Source organism: Mauremys mutica, chromosome 10, assembly GCF_020497125.1.
Source record: "Mauremys mutica isolate MM-2020 ecotype Southern chromosome 10, ASM2049712v1, whole genome shotgun sequence".
Taxonomy (NCBI): domain Eukaryota; kingdom Metazoa; phylum Chordata; order Testudines; family Geoemydidae; genus Mauremys; species Mauremys mutica.
The window spans coordinates 39,211,705-39,234,208 of NC_059081.1; the positions used below are offsets into that span (position 1 = coordinate 39,211,705).

At 40.5% G+C, this 22,504-nt stretch overlaps 1 long non-coding RNA gene across 2 annotated transcripts; it reads left to right on the top strand.

The window, feature by feature from the left end:
* Positions 1 to 2,496: 2,496 nt before the first annotated feature.
* LOC123378835 lies at positions 2,497 to 20,635 on the top strand. Of its 2 annotated transcripts, XR_006582754.1 has the most exons (6): positions 2,497 to 2,605; positions 3,519 to 3,647; positions 10,738 to 10,835; positions 15,357 to 15,445; positions 18,183 to 18,260; positions 20,454 to 20,635. It is a non-coding gene; the product is annotated as an uncharacterized LOC123378835 (long non-coding RNA). The 2 variants fall into 2 exon arrangements; XR_006582755.1 differs by lacking the exons at positions 18,183 to 18,260; positions 20,454 to 20,635 and adding an exon at positions 15,576 to 16,173.
* The last annotated feature ends 1,869 nt before the right edge of the window (positions 20,636 to 22,504 follow it).

Here is a 22,504-nt window from a genome sequence, read left to right on the forward strand (position 1 = left end):
TTCTGGCAAGGTTTTCAACATAGCCAGCAGTGTTTGGTTCAGCTTTTCTACTTACCCATTGTCCTGTGGGTAAAGTGGGGTTGAGGAAGACGTTTCAATTTTACAATAGTGCTGTAACTTTCAGAAAAAAATATTTTCAAACACTTCCCTTTGGTCATGATAAAACCTTTTTGGGATTCCAAATTTTAAAAGAAAGTCACTGAAGATCAGGTCTGCCACAGTCTCTTCTGACTAAGAGGTGCTAAGGTAGGCTTGAACAAACCTAGTGAAGTGAATCACTATGACTAAGATGTATTCATATCCTCCTCTGCTTCTGTCTAGATGCACTAAGTCTATTGATACAAGCTCAAATGGTTCTGTTGTAACAGTGGAACTCTGGTAGCTGGTGAGGTTTCCTTTTCTTGATGCATGTACCGACTCTAGTGACATAATGTTTTATGTTCCTCTTCATTTGTGAGCAATGAAATTGATCTCTTCCAAGACTGAGTAGCTGCTCTACTTCGAAATGTCCCGTATCTTCTTGTAGTTCTTGATATACTTGCCTTTTGGTATTTTTCAGGTAATACCATTTGATTTTGAAACTTGGTTTTTGGATAAAGTATTCCATCTGTATCCAGCTGCAACTGATACCATTCAGACATCAGGGTGGCGATCTTAACACATCCTACTGTGTTCTCTGGGTTATTCAGTTTGTGCACAAGGACTTATAAGGAAGAATTTTAATAACTGCTGGATCTTCCTTCTGAGCAGCCAAACTCTCATCATGGAATAGGCTTTATGGTGGATTTAATGCCCCTGGAGAAGTCTTCTATTGCCAAAGAATTGGCAGTAATAACTGCTAGCTAAGCTACTTTGTCATTTCTTTGTACATCCAAGAACTGTAAGACCGCATTAGCAAAATTTTTGCTTCTTTTCTGTCCATTCTGTCTTATATTTTTCCATATCAAGGGGGATTCTGGGTAACATCTGTTTCCACATTAGATTTCTCTTCATGATATTTAACTGTGCAGTAAGTCAGCCAATTCTGCAACCGACTGGTGTGCTGTGGTCTTCAGCCTGGCAGAGGTGAAGACATAGGTTAGCAGGTTGTTATCACTGTAAACTGTGAAAGACTGTGCATAATAATAGTCACAGAATGTATCGGTTATGGCCCATTTCAAAGGTAGACACTCCAGCTTTTCTGAGTGATGGTGATAATTCTTCTCAATTGCAATTAGAGTTCTTGTCCCATATCTGATGGGTTTTACCAGACTGTATCTAGTCCCTTATTGGAAGAATCTACATGAAGGATAAAGGGTAAGTTAAAATCTATCCAGATTTTATTAGTGGCTGTATCAGGCAGTCAATCAGTTGGTTTAACAGTCTTTGATGTTGGTTGTGATGCTGTATGGAATATGGAAGACCATTTATAAAATTAGTGATGCCAATATTCTAAAATTGCAAGGAATCTGACCAGCTATGCAAAGCATGATTTTTGTTTGTATAACCTTTGTATTGTGAGTTATAGATATGTATGATATATCTGTATTTCAAACTTGTGCGGTGCATCTGGGCGACACCCCCTGAGAGATTGGCATCAGCACTGCCTTGCCTGTTCAGTGGCCCATCAAGGGTCATCAGCTGTATAATGAACCCATTGAAAGGAACCAGGGGAATACACCTTATGAGTCAGCAAGGCATGTGGTATGCCTGTGGCCAGAGAACTCTAGGCTTTTCCATGCCATGTGCTGGGCAGCTTGTGTTTGGGACAAAGGAAGTACAGGCCACATGGCAAAAGACTATAAAAGGCAGCTGCATCATCTCCATTTTGTCTTAATTTCTGCTTCTTACCTCTGGAGTAACTTTTCTCAAACTGAAGCTCTGAACAAAGGACTAAATAACCCATCCAAGCTGTGGATGTGTTCCAGAAGGACTTTCAAACCAGCAAACTCACCAATACTGCTAGGAACCTGTTATATGGACTTTGAATCTCTGTCTGTATCCGAGTGCTTTATCATTTAACAACTCTCTTCTTGTTCTTTTTTCTTTATAATAAACCTTTAGTTTTAGACACTAAAGGATTGTCTGGCAGCATGGTATTTTGGGTAAGATAGATCCAACCTAATATTGACCTGGCAATGTGACTGGCCCTTTGAGGTTCAGAAGAACATTTTGTATAGTGAGCAAAGGTGGGTTTTTAAAATAACTCTTCTCACTGTACTGGACCTAGGTGCTGATTGGGAGCCAGAGAACTGGAATGCAATAAGGGGGCCGTGTGAGGAATCAGAAGTACAGTTTGTGACTGGTTGGTGAGTTTAACATCACTGTTAACTACCAGTTTTTGGAGTATCTTCTCTCCCTTTTGCAGCCTACCCTGCCCTGGGCATTTTCAGTGAAGGCTACCCAGGTCACATTGGTCAGTCCAGGTAACTGGTTGGAGGGTATCTGTCCTATAGACCCCATCTCTTGCCTTTTGGTTTTCTTCCTTTTCCGAGTCCACTTTTGATGGTATTGTGTTTTTCAGATTCCTGTGGAACAGACAACCAGTCATACAAGGGCTTTGCCATTTGGGAAAAGTCCTGAATGTACCTTCTATAGTAGATGAGGAAACCTAGCTGCTTGAGAGGTACTCTGGAAAAGCACAAACCACCTGTGAAGTATCTGGCACCCCTACCCCAGGAAACAGAACTAGTGCTAAAAAAAGACTTTAAGACAATAGGACAGATTGGGAACTCCCACCAAAAAGGTTAAACTGAAGCCATTTGGCTTATCAAATTTAGTTGTGAAGCCCACTCCCCTCTTATGAAGTCTGAGCTCCAGAGTGCTGAGTGTGCTAATGCAAGTGCTGCTAGCCCAAGTCTGTTAAATTGCGCTCATAGCCTCACTGCTGAGGGCTGCATAGGAATACCCTGTGAGGCTCTGCAGTGACAGCCTGATAACATCCACTAGCACAAGAAATGCAGCCAAATGTAAGATGCTGGTTATCTGAAATGCTAACCTGCATTAAGGTGGGGCAACATCAATGTGGTTTTATGGTATTAGTAAGCATTGGGTGGAGCATGATAAGAATGAGTTCAGGAACATGTGCTTGCAAGGCTTACCATGCCCAAAGTACATTCCTTTGGCAGAATAGTAACTATTTAGCCTGGAAGCGTGACTCACACTGGGATGTGTGCGCGTCAGGTGAATATCACAAAGGCTCTTGATTCACTTACTTCCTGCCTGACATGTTTTGAGGACAACATTCAGAATGCACACACAGCACAGGAAGAGAGCTCTTAGGCCATGAGTAAAATAAATATGTTCAGCCATGAGTGCAAAGGAAATTTGTAAACAAACTCAGCAATTCTAGTTCCTCCTTATCAAAGCAGCACTTGCACTGTGACATTTCTTACTAAAGATGTGAGTTGCAGAAAGCAATTGCTCATTTACTGGGTCACTAAATACGACTGTGCCAGCTCACTGACAGCACTACCACTGGAAAGAGATCAGATCCTAGCTCCAACCCAGCAGTTTCCAATATATACTATTTTCTACAGAAACTTCATCAGGAACAGCCCAAAATATGGTCGCACCATTGCCCAGTGACATGAAGGTAAAGACAATGGATATCCGTATATTCGAGATGACCTCAAACTGCGGAAATCAGAGCTGTGTATCAAATCTCAGTAAGTTTGAGCATGTTAAAATCCAAAGACTTGGATCAGGCCTTTTTTTCTACGGTACAGTTATCTACAGTACTGGATTTACCATGGCGCCAATGGCTCCATAGCGCTGGGCCCAATCTCAGAAATGGGGGGAGGCCATAACACTCACTCCCTCCCCTCTCGTAGCGCTGTACAAGTGGAGGCTCTGAGAGTGAGCAGCGGGGATCCAGCATGGGATCTGAGAACCCCTGGGGCCCTGGGAGCTGTAGTTCCTTGGCTAGCTCCCTGCCTATAGAGCCAGCCCTGGAGCAGGGAAGGACCCACATTTCCCAGCATTCCCTTGGCAGCTATCAACAGGAGAGGGAGGAGTGGGGAAGCTGAGACCTCATGTGCTGCAGCTTGCTGTGAATGGAGAGCTGGCTGCTAGAAGGAGGGGGGCACTGTGAATGGGGAACAAGTATGCCCAAGGAGTAGAAGGCTTTGGCCCAGATATCACCCTCAGAAGACTTCCCCAGACTGGATTAGGGATGCTGGTGTGACCTCAACTGGCAGCCCTCAAAGAAGGAATTGGGTGGATAAAATGGACTGTGCACCTCTCTATCTGAAGCCTAGCAAGGGAGGTATGTGGATCCCACCAGAAGTTAGAATGATAAGTAAGGGAGGGAAGGCTCTACTAGAGGACCTGGGCAGCTTTAGATACAGTACCAGGCATGTGGACGGATTTCCACATCTGAGCCATGGAAGCAGAAATTGGCTTTTCCTTTCCAGATTTATCCAATGTTCAGAAAGGGAATCTAGCACCTGCCTTCCAGATTTGAACACTCTCAAAATTCAGGAGTGCTCAAGCTCAATTTACGTTGCTGTTACTTCATTTCTCCCAACTCAAATATGCTGATCCAGTGTAACTTGTTGTAGAAAATGTAGGATAAAATTGAGCAACAATGCTGGCATCTCCCCAGTGCTAACTAGGACAGGAATTGCTATTTTCAACAGCCATTATTACTATTTTTTTTAGTTCTGTTTCCTTTAAAAGGAAGACAGTAATATTGCATTGGCAAATTCCCCATAGAAATGAAGACTGGAAAAAAAGAATAACAAAGGCACCTCAACTTTTCCTTATTTATGTAGGACAGTCTTCTGATATGGATCCAGATATCCTCCAATTACACAAGCTGAAAATTATTCCACTTTATTGCAGATCTGTAACCAGTCCTGTCTTTGTTCTGTGCACATCCAAAATTCCTACTGAATTTAGAAGTGCCTTGCTTTTGTGACCATACTACCTGATATTTAAAGCTGTGATAAGCTAAGCAGGCATCCCCTCTTGTTGGTTCAGCAACTACTTGGTGAAGGAATCGATCAGCTATCACATCCAGGAAAATCTGAGCCCTATTATTATTATTATTTTATTATTTACACTGCAACAAAGAAATGCAAGGCCCGGTTGCCCGAATGAAACAACATCATGAGAAGTGTTTCTTCTCAGGAGGAAGCTGTATTGAAGATGATGAAAGGAAAATGTCTGAACATGCAGGATCTTCAGGTTGGTAAACTTTTTTTATTTCATACTTCTTTGTTAAGGACTGCCCGTCTTCCTTCTGGACTATTCTTGAATTCTCATGTTTGAGCTAAAAATATAGTAGTTACTCTATGGTACTATCACTTTAGATGCAGTTGTGATAAAAAATAAATAGCTGAAATAGGCAGATCTTCCTTTTACAATTTCACCTTTAAAGTAGTACTGAGTGTCAGTGAATGCAATAAGTAATACTAAATGAGCAGTATGATGATGATAATTAAATAACTGCATTGACTTATTTTGTTTAGGAGAATCCATCCTCAACATACAGGATTCTGAAGACTATCCACCGTCAAGATCACCATCATTTTCTACAGTTTCACAGTTATCTGCCAATGATAGTGTTTCAGTCACATCATGTATGTCACATAGCCACAGTAAATCATCTGTAGCAAAAAGAAAAAAAAATCTCCGTCATCCAGAAACAACCATAAATAAGTTTGTGATAAGAACCAGCAGATTACAAAAAGAGGTAATTGATGAAAAAATTGCCTGGTTTGTTTATGCAACAAACTCTCCTTTCCGTATGATAGAGAACCCACACTTCATTAACATGGTTCAGTCATTAAGACCAGGATACAGTCCACCCAACAGAGCAGATGTCAAATTGCTGGATAAAGTGTATGAAAGAGAAATTGAGCAATGTGCAAAAGGTCTAGAGGGTGAAATTGTTAACCTGAGCCTTGATGGGTGGAGCGGTGTCCACAATGATCCTGTTGTATGTGCTTGTGTGACAACAGAAGAAGGGAATGTCTTCAGAAACAATTGGTACATTGGGAAATGCACACACAGCAGAATACTTACAAAAAGTAGCAGTAAAAGCTATCACAAACTGTGGGGAAAAAATTTCAAATGTCTAGTACACAGCTTGGTTACAGACAATGCTGCAAATGTATCCAAGTTGAGAAGAAATTTAGAAGAGAGTCCCAAGCTAATAACATACGGTTGCAGTGCTTATTTGATGCACCTCCTAGCCAAAGACTTCTCGGTTCCAGAAATAAAATCTAATGTTGAAATTGCAAAATACTTCTGTAACAACCACTGTGCAGCAGCTGCTCTGAAAAAAGTGGGAGGAACCAAGCTAACTCTCCCACAAGACGTGACATGGAACTCAGTAGTGGACTGTTTTGAGCACTATATCAAGAACTGGCCTAATCTGATGACAGTTTGTGAACAAAATTGTGAAAAGATAGATGGCACTGTCACAGCCAAAGTGCTCAACATTGGGCTTAGGAGAAATGTTGAACACATGCTGAGTACCCCGAAGCTTATTTCTGTAGCCTTGAACAAAATGCAGGGAAATAGCTGTTTTATTGCTGATGCTGTTGAAATCTGGAAGGAACTGAGTGATATCTTAAAAAGAGAAATATGCAATGACAGAATTAAATTACAAACATTAAAAAAAACAAATGGGACAAGCTCTATCTCCAGCTCATTTTCTTGCAAATATTCTCAATACTTGGTACCGGGGTCAAATCTTAACTGCTGAAGAAGAGGAGTTGGCTATGACATGGACATCCAGCAATCATCCCTCCATAATGCCAACTATAATAAACCTTAAGAGCTAAGGGTGAACCATTCAAGAAATATAAGTTTGCTGATGATGTTTTAAAGAAAGTCACACCATTGAACTGGTGGAAGTCACTTAAGCACTTGGATTCAGAGACTGTTGAAGTGATAATTTCACTTTTAACAGCAGTAGCTTCTTCTGCCAGTCTAGAAAGAACATTTTCTTCCTTTGGACTAATTCATTCCAAATTGAGAAATCATTTGGGACCTGATAAAGCAGGAAAGCTTTTTTTTTCTTTTTTTTCTTTTCCAGATTATGAAAAAACAGGAAAATGAAGGTGAAGATGACTGAGTTAGCTGCAGAAGCCAATATTTTAAGTTTCTCATGTTGACCTGGCTGACATAGTTGATTTTAATTTTTGTTATTTATTTAAAAAAAATTAATGTAACTATTTTAGTTAAAAACAATTTTAACGAAAACAAACCCGATTTAAAAAAACTTGAATGTTTAACTAAATTCAAAAATTCATATGCTTGTTTTGTTAAAATATTATGTTTGCTGTTGAAGAAAAAAATCCAGAATACATAACGTTGTTGTTTTAGTTAAATAAAACAATTTAAATGTCTGTCTGGTGATGTCCTCCTCCTAATACAGCATGGCAAGAATAAATATCTGTCAATTACCTTTGGTAAATGAAATAACCAAACAATCATTCATTTCTGATATAACTGTAAAATTAATCTGAAAAGTTTTAAAAATAAATCTATAGTGTGTGCCTTCTAAAAATGAAACCTACATTTATCTCTGAGTTGTGAAGAATATGTATTAAGGTTATAACAACCAACAAGAATGCACTTTTATGTAGAAATCCATGATTAAATCTAGTCTTCCTGACTCATGATTTAAATCAAATCCACCCTGCTTGGAGCCTAACTTAAGGCACTCGTGGTTGAAAAGCCGTTATGCATAGCCATAGCCATTATGCATTAAGGAGAGCTTGTTTTCTTTATTTAAAAAAAAAAAAGGGCAAATCAGCTCCATCAACAGAGGAAATCAAGAGCTCATTCCATCAATCTGTATTTTCAAAATAAACACTCTGAGAACAATGTTTTCCCTGTCAATATAAACAATTAAAAAACCAAAACCAACGCATAACCCTTTTTTATTCTGGTTTCCTGGGAGGAAGTTGGTTTTATCACCACTGAAAAAGCTAAAATAGACCCAAGAAAGCATGAAGCTGCAGAAACAATTATATTTCTCAACATAAGTTCACATTTTTTGTTAAAGTTCCTTTCATTAAAAAATAAATAGAATAAGTAACAGTCCAGTGACTACTCACATGTAAAAAGAGACAATCAATCTGTAGTGATGCTCTCGTGCATCCATCAGAACTTGTCTAGGCAATATACAATCTGATTCATTTAGACTGCCTCAGTCAGGATTAAATTCACTGTGGTGCATAAGACCTGTGCTTCACTAGCTTTGTGCATATCTTATCATTAACCAGAGACTGAGCTTTATTTTATGAAAGTAGTACAGTAGTTTCTATTCTAGAATCCTGCTATTTAAAATAAATCTGTAAGAGTGGTATGTAGGGTAAGTAGAGTGCACAGTTCATTTATTGGAACACTTGATTGAATTTTTACAACCTGTTTTACTTGATTTATTGAATCAAAGATTAATCAAATATTGTTAGGAATGAAATAAATTAAAAAGTAAAGTTAATAGTTTCCAGCCTCTTTACAATGACTTGTGCTGCAGTGCCTGAAACTGTATCTTTTAATGCAGGGGTTCTCAAACTGTGGGTTGGGACCCCAAAGGGGGTCGCAACCCCATTTTAATGGGGTCACAATGGCCAGCATTAGACTTGCTGGGACCCAGGGCTGAAGCTGAAGCCCGAGCTTCACCTCCACCCAGGGCAGCGGGGCTTGGGCTCCGCCCCCTCCCCCAGGGTCATGTAGTAATTTTGTCATCAGAAGGGGGACGCAGTGCAATGAAGTTTGAGAACCCCTGTTTTTGCCTACTCAGCTGTGCTCTACAGGTCTGCCCTGTAGAGCTTCAGCATAGATTAGCTCCACTATAGTTTAATACCTCTTTGGGCACTACTTGAAAGTGCATTCTAGAATGTACCATTGTATCGATCTAATCTAACACCCGTTTTACTAGAGTTGGTTCATAATGTGCACAATTGTTTAATTATCTTATGCATCTGACAAGAATGACAGCACTATTCAGCAATCATTTATGTAAGCTGATTCATGAGTTTTCTTGGTTTGTGCACCTGCTGCAGTAATAGTCTTGAAGGATGAATAGTAGCTGACCGGACCAAAAAAATCTGAAGACTGTTTAGACTTTTGGGTACTATCTTATTGCAACTACACACTGATCCTTTTTAGTACTTAGATACTGGATTTTTTTAAAAAGGAGACCTGGAAAAGAAAATCAAGGTGTGCTCTCTTTTTCACTCCTTTATGATATGTAAAGAAGGCCTGAGGGTTTTTAATAGAGCGGGTGGGGAGATTTCTTTTGAAATGTATTTTTCCCAATGGAAAATACAGTTCCAGAAAAATTAAAATTTTGTGGATTTTTTTTCCATTGGGAAAATCTAAATGACATTTTTTTCCCCAGATTGAACCAATTGATACATTCTGTTATGGGTCAGTCTGCTTGGTGCCTCATGCCTCAAGTGCCACATACTTGCATTTTCTTCTATAGGCTGGGCTCCCAGGCTGGATTACATCTTCCATGGTGCAGCATGGTTTTGTAAAAGTGGTGTACACAGGGGTGAAAATAACTTACAGGACTTACCGGTACTGCCGGAGTCCTGAGGGGGCATGGCCTCAACCGGAAGAGGCGGGGCCTCTCAGGATTTAAAGGCCCTGGTGCACCGGCTATGGCTGGGAGCCCCAGGGCCTTTAAATCAATCCGGGGCTCTCAGCTGCAGAGGTGGCTGGAGCCCCCAGGGCTCAGGGGCAAGTTAAAGGGCCCAGGGCTCCGGCCGCCACAGAGCTCTGGGCCCTTTAAATCCCCACCACCTTGAGCCTTGCCGGCCTGGGGCCAGGATTTAAAGGGCCTGGAGCTCCTGCCGCTGCGGGGAACTCTGAGCCCTTTAAATCCGTCCCCAGCCCAGCCAGCGGAGCTGCGGATGAGATTCAAAGGGCTCTGGGCTGATGTGGTCACAGTACCGGACCGTACCCGCTTACTTTCACCTCTGGTGTACATAAAGATGCAGTCTGTCCCAATGGCTGCTCACAGTTGACCTGAAGTCTGTTTTCACTCCAGGGTTATAGAGTGAAATCACTTTTTAATTCAGCTCTGTTAAAATGCTAATGATATGAAGCCATATCTTTTATTTAACATGTTGCTGAGGCAAGAAAATTTTGTAAGTTAGCACAGAATGATGCCATAAATCTTTGTAGCTTAATAATGCACTCGTTACTAAATATGCTACTTTTGGTAGTACAGTTCATCAGCTATATGTCAGAAATGGGGGCATGGTGAGGAATCTTCCCCCAGGGGTCCCAGGCAGTGCTCAGGCCACAATTGCCACCCAGCAACTCACCTGAGCAACCAGAGAAGCTCCTAATTGGAGGAAACATCCAGTAGCCCCAACTGGCTGAGGAGTTCTATATAAACCAGGAAGTAGTACAGGAAGTTATCTGAGCAACTAGGCAACTCTGTAGCTGGCTGCTACTCTGTACCTCTCCTGCTTATTTGACTCCTGTCCTCCTTATCCCAGACCCTGTCTAGTCCCAGTTCCTGCTTTCCTGCTCCTTTGCCATACCCTTGTCCTTGTCTTTGTCTCTGGCCGTCAGCTTGGCACCTGATGCTGTCTTCAGCTCTGACCTTAGGATCTGATCATTAGACCTGACTTCTACTCTAATCACTCGGCCTGACTGTTCATGTCCCAGTCATTGCAGTCACCTTCTCATTATTTGACTTTAATTATAATTTGCAAGAACAAATACACATACAGAAGTAAAATATTTTGCTCATCTACTGTATCTTTGTTTTTCTTGCAGATGTGCACATTGCTATGAGAAAAGGCAATATGTAAAAACAATTCAGGAAATGTGATATCGGGAGGTGCTATGTGCTGAGTAAGGATCTCATTAGTAAGGTTGGTATGGATGGTGAATGGAGTTTTTGTGATGGTTGACAGAGGCTGTGAGAAATTTAGTTCATATCAACAACATGTAGCTGTTAATTTTACCAAAGGCTAATGATCTGTTGAATGTGGTACATCAGGCACTTATTATTGGAGAGGTCTGGCCCTTTCTCCTGCCCCCAAAATAGGTTTTTCACCAGTGTTACTTTCTTCTGTATATATGAAAAAAAGTTCAGTGTGTTTCAGAAAAAACCTGACCAGCATCAATTCAAGAAGTTTTTACACTGTTATCATAAATGCTAAATTTTTAGATCCATAACCATGGTACAGTTTCTCTTAGAAAAGAGTCAAATTAAAAAACGGAAGGCTTTAAAAAAACCTGAAATAGCTCATGGATGGATTAAACAAGTTAATGCACAGTCATGTAGGAAATTCTTACTTCACTGGTTTTAATTTTACTGCAGGTTTCGGTGTGCTTTTCAAGGGGTGAACTTTCATGCTGAGCAAATTTTAAATAGTGTATAAATTTTTTTTAAGAGTTATTTGTCCAATATTTTGTTCTGCATTTGAGCAATTATTCAAACATGAATGTCTGCACTAAGCCCTTTGTCCTAGTTGAGCCTGCAATGGGCTCATTGTTCTGTGTTTGACATCAGTCCTATGCTGTGGAAACCAATATATCACAAATTCAGTATGGCAGGATCATGGGAAGATATTTAGACAGAGCAAAAATTTAAATATTTAAGGCCAAATCCTTAAGTCTTTACTCCAGTAAAACTCCATTGGCTTTAGTGTGTGTTCTGCCTTAGTGAAAACTAAGGACCATAGCAACTGGCACACATCATCTACCAAATATTGCAAAACTTAGAAGAATATGTGGATAGATTTGTATTGGTTTATGTTGTGAAATTTTCAAATGCCAGGCTTGTTCTTCTTTTTTTAAAAGTGATTTTCCTTTTTGCACTTCATTACACCAACAGCTGCAAATACTTCCCTCCCCCTCCTTTAGAATGTATGATCTTTGACCTCTGTTATAAATTGTTCCTTCATACACCTGTGTCTGGCACATGAACCATGCAAAATCTTTGAGTTAAGCTCTGGCACAAGGTATACTTTTTGTGAAGACTTAATCTTCCAAATATCTGTTTCTGTCAAGAAAATTTGACCAAGCTGAAAGAGCATATTGAGTTCAGAGATTGCTTTACTTTAATTGCAGAGAGCTGCTATGGCAGTACATCAGCTTTGAGTATTCTTTCATATCATGGAAAGACATATTTGTACTTGGGATATTGTTAAATATGCCTGTCAAAAGGGAAGCACCTATTTTTATTAAGTAGAGGTTTGTGATTAGCTTTTTCCCTTTTAAAAAAAAAAATATTACCAGATTATATTATTGGTTGCATTTAGTGGTAATTGGATATTGATTTTACCACCAGTATTTTGAAATCTTATGAATGTAGTCTTGTAAGGCCTTCATTAAAATAGCAAATTGATATGCCGAGTAAAGAGGGTTCACAACCAGTTTGTTCAATGTTTTGTTGGCAATTTTATTAATTCAGACCATATTTTCCAGATCACTTTTATAACAGCATAAAGTTGCTGCATCAGGATTCCCAGATGCATGAGATTTTGATTAGCATCATAAAAATGTAGGATTGGAAGGCACCTTGAGAAGTCCTTAAGTCCAGACCCCTGCACTGAGGCAGAACCTAGTAAACCTAGACCATGCCTGACAAATGTTTGTCCAACTTGTTCGTATGAACTCCCAATGATGGGAATTCAACAACCTCCCTTGGTAACTTATTCCAGAACTTAACTACCATTATAGTTAGAAATTTTTTCCTAATATGTAACCTAAATCTCCCTTGCTGCAGATTAAGTCCATTACTTCGTGTCCCACTTTCAAGGGACATGGAGAACAATTGAACACTGTTCTCTTTAAACAGCCCATACCATATTTGAAGACTGTTATCAGGTCTCTCCTCAGTTTTCGTTTCTCAAGAGTAAATTATGCCCAGCTTTTTCTAACTTTTCCTCATAGGTTAGGTTTTCTAAACCTTTTAAACATTTTTGTTGCTCTCCTCTGGACACTCTCCAATTTTTCCATCTTTCCTAAAGTGTGGTGCCCAGAATTGGACATAGTACTCCAGATGAGGCCTCACCAGTGCCAAATAAAAGCAGTTCAGTTTCCTCTTGTGTCTTGCATACATTACTGTTAATACATCTGAGAGTGGTATTTGGGGTTTTTGTTTTTGCAACTGCATCACACTGTTAGCTTATATTTGCAAACCCTCCTAGTTTGGTGTTGTCCGCAAATTATAAGCATACTCTCCACTCAATTATCCAAGTCATTAATGGAAATATTGACTAGTACTGGACCCAGGACTGACCCATGTGAGACCTCACTAGATACATCTTTCAGTTTGGCTGTGAACCATTGATAAAACACCAAGCTAAAAAAAGAGTAGTTAACTAGTTATGCACCCACCTTGTAGTAATTTCATGTAGACCACATTTCGCTAGTGTGCCTATGAAGATGTCACAACTTGAAATTTACAAATTCAGTAGTTCTTAAAAATTAACTTCACACCATGTGCTATTATTCTTCCTCCCAACTCATACAATGTCAATAAAATATTGCTAATGTCAGTCAGGAACCATTCATCTATTTTCCTCCCTTGTCATTCATCCATTTGTATTTTACCCTTTCATTCCTTTCGGGGATGGTTCATGCAGGGTAAAAAAATCATACATTTTTTGACATGAGTATCTTTGATGAGCCATATGAAGTTGGTGGTGAAAGTCCAGTTCCCATTTCAGCTGTTATTTAGGTAGAATTAAGCACATATGGTAAAACTCTTCAGACTTTTGGAGCACTTGCTATCCAAATCTGTTGCAACAACATAAAATACAAACAAAGTTTGTGGACCCTGTAAAATGAACCCCTATTTAGTCATTCACATCCTCCTCTACTTTTACAGGCCAGTTTGAAATATAAGATCTGTTGAGGTACCTACAAGAGCTACTAATGTAATGGGACAAAGTGGGTGAGGTAATATCTTTTATTGGATCAACTTTTGTTGGTGAAAGAGACAAGCGTTCAAGCTACACAGAAAACCTGAAAAAGAGGTCCGAAGATAGTGTCTTTCGCCAACAGAAGTTGGTCCAGTAAAAGGTATTAGCTCACCCACCTTGTCTCTAATATCCTGGGACCAGCCTGGTTACAGCAATACTACAAACACTAAACTAATGAGATGTTTAAGTCCTTTGACCTGCAAAATCTCAGAGTGATTATAATCACTCTAACAGTAAGTACTATGTATGGGTCCATTGTCCTGGGTCACATGGCCACCAACTTGTAACATTGGGATCTCTGGTAAAACTTGTTTCTGGGAATGATTGTTAAGTCTTCATTGTGTGTGTCCTGAGAGCATAAAAATTGCATCCAACTACCAGTTCTTTAACTCCTAAAGCTTCTTTACACAGCTAATGGCTGTCCTAAATAATTCAAGTGCAGCATGGAAATTACAAGGGGGGAAAATATTGGGACCGCCGCAGGGAGGGCGTGTTTTGTTTTGTTTATACTCACCCGTCCGGGAGTTCGGCAGCAATTTGGTGGAGAGCTCTTTGGTTGTGGACGGTCTTCGGTGGTATTTTGGTGGTGGGTAATAAACTTTGCCACCACAGACAGAAGCACCTGCTGCTGAAGACTGTCCGCGACTGAAGGACTCTCCGCCAAATTGCTGCCGAAGACCAGGAAACAAAATATCAGGACAAATGGCGTCCTGACCGTACTCTGGTTGGGACGCGGGACAAACTCCTCAAAATTGGGACAGTCCCAATTTTCTTGGGACATCTGGTCACCCTAGTAATTACAGATATGCTTTCAAAAGCTTTAATCATTAGCATGGACTGACACTGATAACAATATGTGTGGTGTTCATGAAGAAGAGCAAAAGAAAACTGTCCCACTTAATGCAAACAATAAAGAAGAAAAAATGTTGCTCAGCCAAATGATAGGTGCTATTGCAAATCAGAAAGATAAGTTGGTGAACAAAAAGAGGCTGAATGGAATCTTTGGAAGAACCAAATAGGGTCAAGAGAAACAAACATCTTTCTGATCTGTTTGTATTTGTGTTTGTGTGTGAATACACACAAACGTACCCATATAATATTAGATTTCATTAACCAATCACCTGGGGGGAGAGGGAGGAGAATGGGAGGAATGGGGTTTGGTCTTTTTTAGTTGTCTATGATATATAAAGATGTTTGTTTTTCCGCTTAGTTTTTACGTTAGGAATATTAAGAATATTAAATCTGGACTAATGCCAATTCACCTCAGTGAACCACTGAGTCTGTTTGATATTGCAGTTGAAAATATTGGTGATATTAATCAGGATGGATTTCCAGATGAGAAAATATGCGCTATGAATGTCCATACATTTTTCTAAAACAAGAGCATCTTATTTTATCATGAATGTAACCATTCATCAGGATAGTGTTTGTCTAAATCTCCTAATTTCTTTTCAACAGATATTGCAGTGGGGGCACCATATGATGATTTTGGCAAGGTGTTCATATAGCACGGACCCAAGAATGGAATAAATACAAAGCCAGCACAGGTAATTAAACACCCGTTACCACCTGTGCTCAGCCTTGCAGATAATTATAAGCATAAGAAATTTTGTTCCACAAAAGTATATCATACTGGGCAACCTCCACAATAGGCATTGCTCTGTGCACCTTCTGCAGGCCCAGATCCTCGGCTACAGCAAAGCTCAAGAAGGTGTCTGCACAAAAGTGGCTTTTGGCTCCTTTTTCTGCTTCCCCCAATCCTGGACTGGCTGTGTGTTTAAAGGAGCCTGAGGATTCCCAGGAAGCCATTGTGGCACACAACAGTCACCAGGGCACAGGGAAGCCCATCCATATCCTCTATGCCGGCAGCAGGGAGGGGTGATGGTAGAGGATATATCATGGTGCTTAGATACCACAGTGATGGGAAGCTTCATAAAACCCTAAGAGGGACATCCAAACTACCCAATGATCCTACTACACTGGTACAGTCTTCCTGGTTGGCTACAGTGGCTTTAGGTTTAGTTTGCACTTGACAGAGTGGCCACATTGGCACAAAGCATGCACTCAATCTGGCCTATAACATTTAAGGGCCAAATTCAGAATTTCCTTGCATCTGCCAGACCTAAGGTGGGGAAAGTCCCACCTGAAAGAAGCGCTTCTTCAGAGGCATGGCACTTTGGAAAAGTGCAAGAGATCTGCTGCTTTACACAGGTGCTCAGATTTCAGTGTTTTATAGCATCATAATCTGATTAGTTCTACAGAGGCTCCTCCAGGAAATGCAGGAAAGCCAAGATACAATAAACATTTTTTCAATGGGGAAAATCAAGACAATTTTACAAAATTAAGTAATGTCTGTTTTTAAAAAATATCAGTGAATAAGAGAGACAAACACTTTTTCTTCTGGCTTTGTAATTTACCATTCAGTAAGAAGCAAAATGCCAGTTCTGATAATTCATATGAATATGAATCATATGATAAAAGCCGGGATAATGGTCAGCTGGTTAACACACTAACTAAATTTGTAGTCCAGGAGACTCAGATTGAAATTTAACTTTTGTCACAAGTAAAATTAATTAAATTGTCTCATCCTTGTGAATGCGTGTCCCACATCACACATCTTTGCAGGGTCAGGGTGTCCTGGAAGGTTTGCCTCTGGAACTTGGGGTATATCTACATGTTGAGCCAGGGATGTAATCCCCAGCTTGAGGAGACAAGACATGTACGCTAGCTCTCATCAAGCTAGCACACTAAAAATAGAGCATAGTCTCGGCGGCGCCAGTACCAGGAGGGGCTAGCTGCCCTAAGTATGCACCTAGTGTTTCAGACAGGATTGTATTCAGGGCAGCTTGCCCCCTCTTGCATAGCTGTAGCAATACTCTGTTTTTAGGGTGTGCTGGCTTGATGACAGTTAGCATGGGTGTGTCTCCTTGAGTTGGGAACTACACCCCTGCTCGAGGTGTAGACATACCCTTAGAAGAGCACCTCCCTGTGTTAAACTAGCCAATGCTAGTTTCTCTCAGGGTATGTCTACACTAGAAATGTAAATCAACCTCTATTAGGTTGACTTACAGCCATCACGGTCATAGGTGTCGACGACTTCTGCATGTGCCGGTGGGTGCTTGACACCCTCCCCGCCCTGCTCCCGTCCCGACTCCACCCCTGCCCCGCCTCCATTCCATCCCCTTCCCCAAAGTCCCTGCCCCAACTCCACCCCCTCCCTTCCCCTGTTCCAACTCCTTCCCCAAATCCCTGCCCCAGCCTGGCCCGGCCTCCTCCCCTGAGCGTGCCATGTTCCCGCTCCTCCCCACTCCCTCCCAGAGCTTGTTACACTGCCAAACAGCTGTTTGGCTGTGGCAAATGCTGGGAGGTAGGCGGAGGAGCGGTGGTGTGGCACGCTAGGGAAGGAGGTGAGGTGGGGTGGAGGGGCGGGGAGGGGAGCTTGGCTGCTGGTGGGTGCAGAGCACCCACAAATTTTTCCCCATGGGTGCTCCAGCTCCAGAGCATCCATGGAGTCAGTGCCTAGGATCACAGTAATTACTGTGGTGGTGCATGTCCACACTGCCCTCCTTTGGTTGGCGGTTCATGTCCTCACCAGGAGTGCTTTCACTGACCTAAGGAGTTCCTGCTGGGGGAAGTCACCTGGGGTTTCTTGCCTCTGGAGAAGGGGGTCCAGCTGCCCCACCTTCTTGGGCCCCCTGCTCTCTCACTGTGGAGAGCTGGGCAGGCTTGTAAATTTCATTGCTCATGAAATGTGAGCTTGGAAATCCTTTCAAGAGAAATTCCAGCATAAGTGGCTTGTGTTTTTTTTTCTTTTTTCTTTTTTAACTAGAGATACGCCCAACCTGCAAAGTTAGGTTCTGGATCTTGACCTGAACTTTCCTTAAGTTAAAGGGTGTTCATGTCTTGGGGCTTGGTTTGGGGCTCATCTCTGTTTTTAACATTTCAGAATTTTGTGGGTTTTTTTTTTTTCATATAAAGCAAAGTTTCTGCTTGCAAAAATACATTACTTTAGTATCTTCCTGTCCGGATTTTGTTCTTGTTTAGGTAACCTTTTATCTGATTTTTAAGTACAACTAAAGTTAATGTTGACAAAACTGACTGGGATATTATTCTGAAGTTGGAAACATAAGGTTTTAAGTTATTTTTACCTTTTCTCTGGGTGTTTTCCCATATACTTGTAAACATTAAGGAATGGCTTCAATTTGTTTTGTAAAACCAATTTTATTGTAATGTGAAAACTGTTAAAAATTTAAAATAAACACTGCCATTTCCTTTTCATTATAGAACAAGCAATCACGTTAATTTGGCTCCAATTACTGCTACTGCTTAAGTGGTTATTGAATTGCTTTTGTCATTCACTGGGTAGGTATTTATAGTTAGCATAACAAATCAATGTGAGAATGAACCCTTTGCTGCAACCAGTACTAAAATGTGATCTGTTTTTTAAAAATTAAACCCAGTGGCTAAGCTTTCCCAGGTGTACTTTGAAGGTAACATCATCAGTGAGAGCGCTATGAAATCTGAAGATGATGTTGGAAACATAATAGAATATAAATTCAGAATGAGTCGATCTAGATTATTAAGACATAATGATTACTTTTTTTTCCTGACACTTTTACATGAATATTTTAAAATCTGGCTGATTTGAAGCTGGCTTCCCTAGCATCAGAATCACTACCATTACCACCTGCTCCTCCCTTCCACAACACACAATCTGACTGGTTCATCAAAAGTTCAGGGTCACACTTCCAATAAATTTCCATGGCTACAGGTAACAAAAGTTACATACACAAAACCCATCAGTGGTATGCCCAGTGTTAGTGCTCAGAAAGTATGTGCAGATATTTGTAAACATAAAACCGAGCATCCACAAACAAGCTGTGTTGCAGCCTTTTATGAAAATATGGCCCCATTGAGCTCACTTTCTTGGCCTTCTGTCTTTTAATTACTAAAACAAGGATCTTATATCCATGCATCTCAAATGGTTTGCAGGTTCCCGAATGCTCCAAGTTTGCAATGTAAATGGTTGCTCCACTATATTTCCCCTCCCCTCCTCACATATTTAGTCAATGCAGCCTATTCCCTTTTTTGCTCAAGACTGGCTGCTCTTGCACCAGAACCACTCCCTGCCTTCGCCCCTCCCACCTTACAAAAAAACATCCTGACTGGCTGTCGAGTGTTTTGCAGCTGGAATCCTGGCCCCATGCTCCAGTGCAAATATTAGGAGGATGTTAATTTGTGCATTCATAGTCTGTCAGAGGGTTGGAGAGAAGGGTTTCAGGGGAAGGGCAAGAAGCATGTCTCAAGTTCAGAAGCACCTAGATCCATTCACTTTATCATTTGCGTTCCTGCCTTGGGCTACTGAAGACTTCCCTTTGCAAATGTCATTACATATGCCTAATGCAATAATTTAGAATACTTGGTGTAGTTTGTAGTTTCTGTTCACAACAACAAAACTCCCAACTACCATGCTGCTGGAGCAAGAGGGCCAGAGGTGTAATTCTGGTGGCACCATATGTTCCCCTGTAGTTGTAATCCTCCTGCGTGTCTAACATTCTGCCTCCTGTTGCTGTCCTACAGGAGAACAGATCCCACTTACATTTGTAGACACCAGTGGCTCAGGACCGAACTGGAACATGTTTTAACCCTAAATATAGTTGCTATCAGCCAGGTCAGCCAAAGGTGTGGTGTTTTTGGTTTTTTTTATTCTTTGCCTTCATAGTCTGTGAGGTGTGAACAGAACAAGTACATCTTGCAACTGCTCTAGCTTTACTGTTAGCAACAGACTTTTAAATAAAACTTCTGAAAATCAAGTCTCTCGATTTTTGGTGTACGAAATGGTATGCTAGATTTTCCAGTACACTTATACTGTGGGCATGCAGTATAATTCAAAAGGTTAGCTACCTTTTATTTCCAATCTAAAGTTGTTTGGCAAATCCCAGATGTATAGTATCTTCAGAATTTGTGCTTTCCTGTGATTTGTCTTAATACCAGAAACCCCCTTTTTTCAACAAGTGTCAGTGCAAATCTGTAGCTGTAAATTCTAGTTTATAAGAGAATTTGTGGATTTTGTTTTCCTAACAGATAACTAACTTGTGTAGACCACTTCAAACATTTGGCACAGCTTCCTTGGACATGCAGTGGCCAAAAGAAATCAGCAATGGCAAATGGCTGCTTTATTAGATGAAATAATTGGGAAAAATCCCTTGTGAACCTCAAAACAAAGTAAACTTTTTGCAATTTGAGGTATAGTAATGTACTTTCACCTATTTATAAACAAGTTAATGTAACATTAAAGCACAACAGGGAGAGTGTTAGCCAGATAGTGGGGCTTATCTTGGAATGAGCTTTGTATCCTTAATGACTCGAGAAGTGCATCAATATCCTATGCTAATATACACCCTGCATTAGGCATATGTAATGACATATTTGCAAAGGGAAGTCTTCAGTAGCCCAAGACAGGAACACAAATGATAAAGAGAATGGATCTAGGTGCCTCTGAACTTGAGACATGCTCCTTGCCCTTCCCCTGAAACCCTTCTCTTACCCTTCCAGCTCAGATGCAGTGTTCAATAGCAGTTGAGAAGGGACTGGGCTTCTTTTAACTTCAGAGTGAACAGAAGAGAAAATGTGGAAGAAGGACCGGGGAATGGATGCTTTGAATACTCGTGTTCTTAAAGTCATTCATGTACTTAATTACCTCGCTGAATAAGGGCCTATGTGCTGTCAAATGTACAAAATGGGGGGGAAAAAAAAGCAAAAAAATTACACTTAATTTCATGGGATTTCTTTTCTGGTAAGTGTTTTTCTTTCTTCTATCATTTATTTATTAATAGTTTTTATTTTACTTAACACAGGGTTTGTTTTAAAAGAGCTTTATGGGTTATTTCAATAGAATGGGTGGAAGAGGACAAAAATGTCGTCTTTTATGTGAACACACTCAAATAACTTTACGGAAGTTTGCATGACCTACCTAAAGAACAAAGGGTAGACAATAAATAAACAAATGACCTGGTCCTGTTAGCCCTTCACACACATGCACCTATTAAAGTAATTTTGAGTTCCATGTGCAGAAAAGTTCAGAGTTAAGCCCATATTTAAAAAATAAAAGTGGAGATAAACCACAACTTAAAGGACTTTTAAAGCTAGGTATCTACATAAGCTTTTCTCTATCCCTATACAGTAGGATTCATTATGCTTTGTTTTGTTCATGTTTCTAAAATGTGAGCCAAATTCTGTCTTCATTGCTATCCTTACAATCCCACTGATTTCTGTGTGTGTATGTGAGAACAGCATTTGTCCCAAAGAGAGAGTATGTGTGTGGTTTTTTTTTAAATGCATGACCTTATTTTCCAAAGAAATATTAAAATTCAGATGCTGTCACAGTTCTGGGCAACTGCACGTGTATTATCCCTTTGTGGCTCACCAAGGGAAACCACTCTAGGCTCACAACTCCTCAGAAAGGTAGAGACTTTTGTGATAATTGGGCCTACAAATATTCCCTTATTTTGAGCTCAATTGTATGTGAAAAGTATGTGAAAGTTCATAAGATATCGCAGTAACCTATACAGGTCTGTCTCATCTTACACTGGAGTTACGTTCCGCGGTCTGCGCGTAAAGCGAAAACCGCGTATAGTCCAAATTACATTGAGTGTAATGGCGGGCGGAATTGCCCGCACTACAGGAACAGTATTTAAATTTTCTTTTTTTTGTTTTGTTTTTGCCGACCACGTAAAGCAGAATTCGTGCATGTTAAATGCGCGTAAGATGCAACAGACCTGTAATAACAGATGTTGATGGGAAAAGGCATGAAAGGGAGACAGACTGAATTAGTCCAGACAAAAAGGCCTACTGATATAACTAAAGCATTATGTTAAGATCACGCTTGGTAAACAAGATAAATGTGGCACCAGAACCCAGTGAGCCAAAACTGGTTTGTTGGAAATTAGGCCTAATAATGAAGGAATGGGCTATTCCACCCACCTTTCCTTCAGGAAAGAGACTTAGGGGAGAAAAATTGGCTATTTGAGCAAGCTTCACTATTGTGGCTGCCACCTCTACCATCTCCTGGGACCCTGGTCCTTCTTCATCCTAATCCTGAGAGAGATCTCCAGATTGGGCCAAAGAAAAAGGGACCCAGATGACATCACCACCTTCACCGGCTCCAGATGAATCCCCAACACTACCTAGGATGAAATAGGATTGGGCCACAGTTCCAGTCCATCTCAACTTCTACTCTTTTCCCCAGGAGGACAGTTATCCCCATTTTTTATATCATCTAAGAGACTGTCAGAAAAGGAGATTTTTCCAGCTAAAGGGAACAAGGGATGTTGTTAAAATGAAGCCTTACTTAATACTTTATATTTCAAATGCTTAATTGTATTTCCTTCTTTTCTTTTAATAAAAGGTTAAAAGGCTTTTTTAATGGTGTATTTGCCATGGTACTAAGCAGGCTGAGGTCTCTGTATACCAAGCCATGGACTTGAACACTGTTTAATGTTGGACAGCGACTGGGTTCCTGGAGGAGCTGGGTTATGTTAACACCTTTGGCCATTTATTCTATCTAAATGAATACAACAAGGCCTGCATTTCTCTCCTTTCTGACT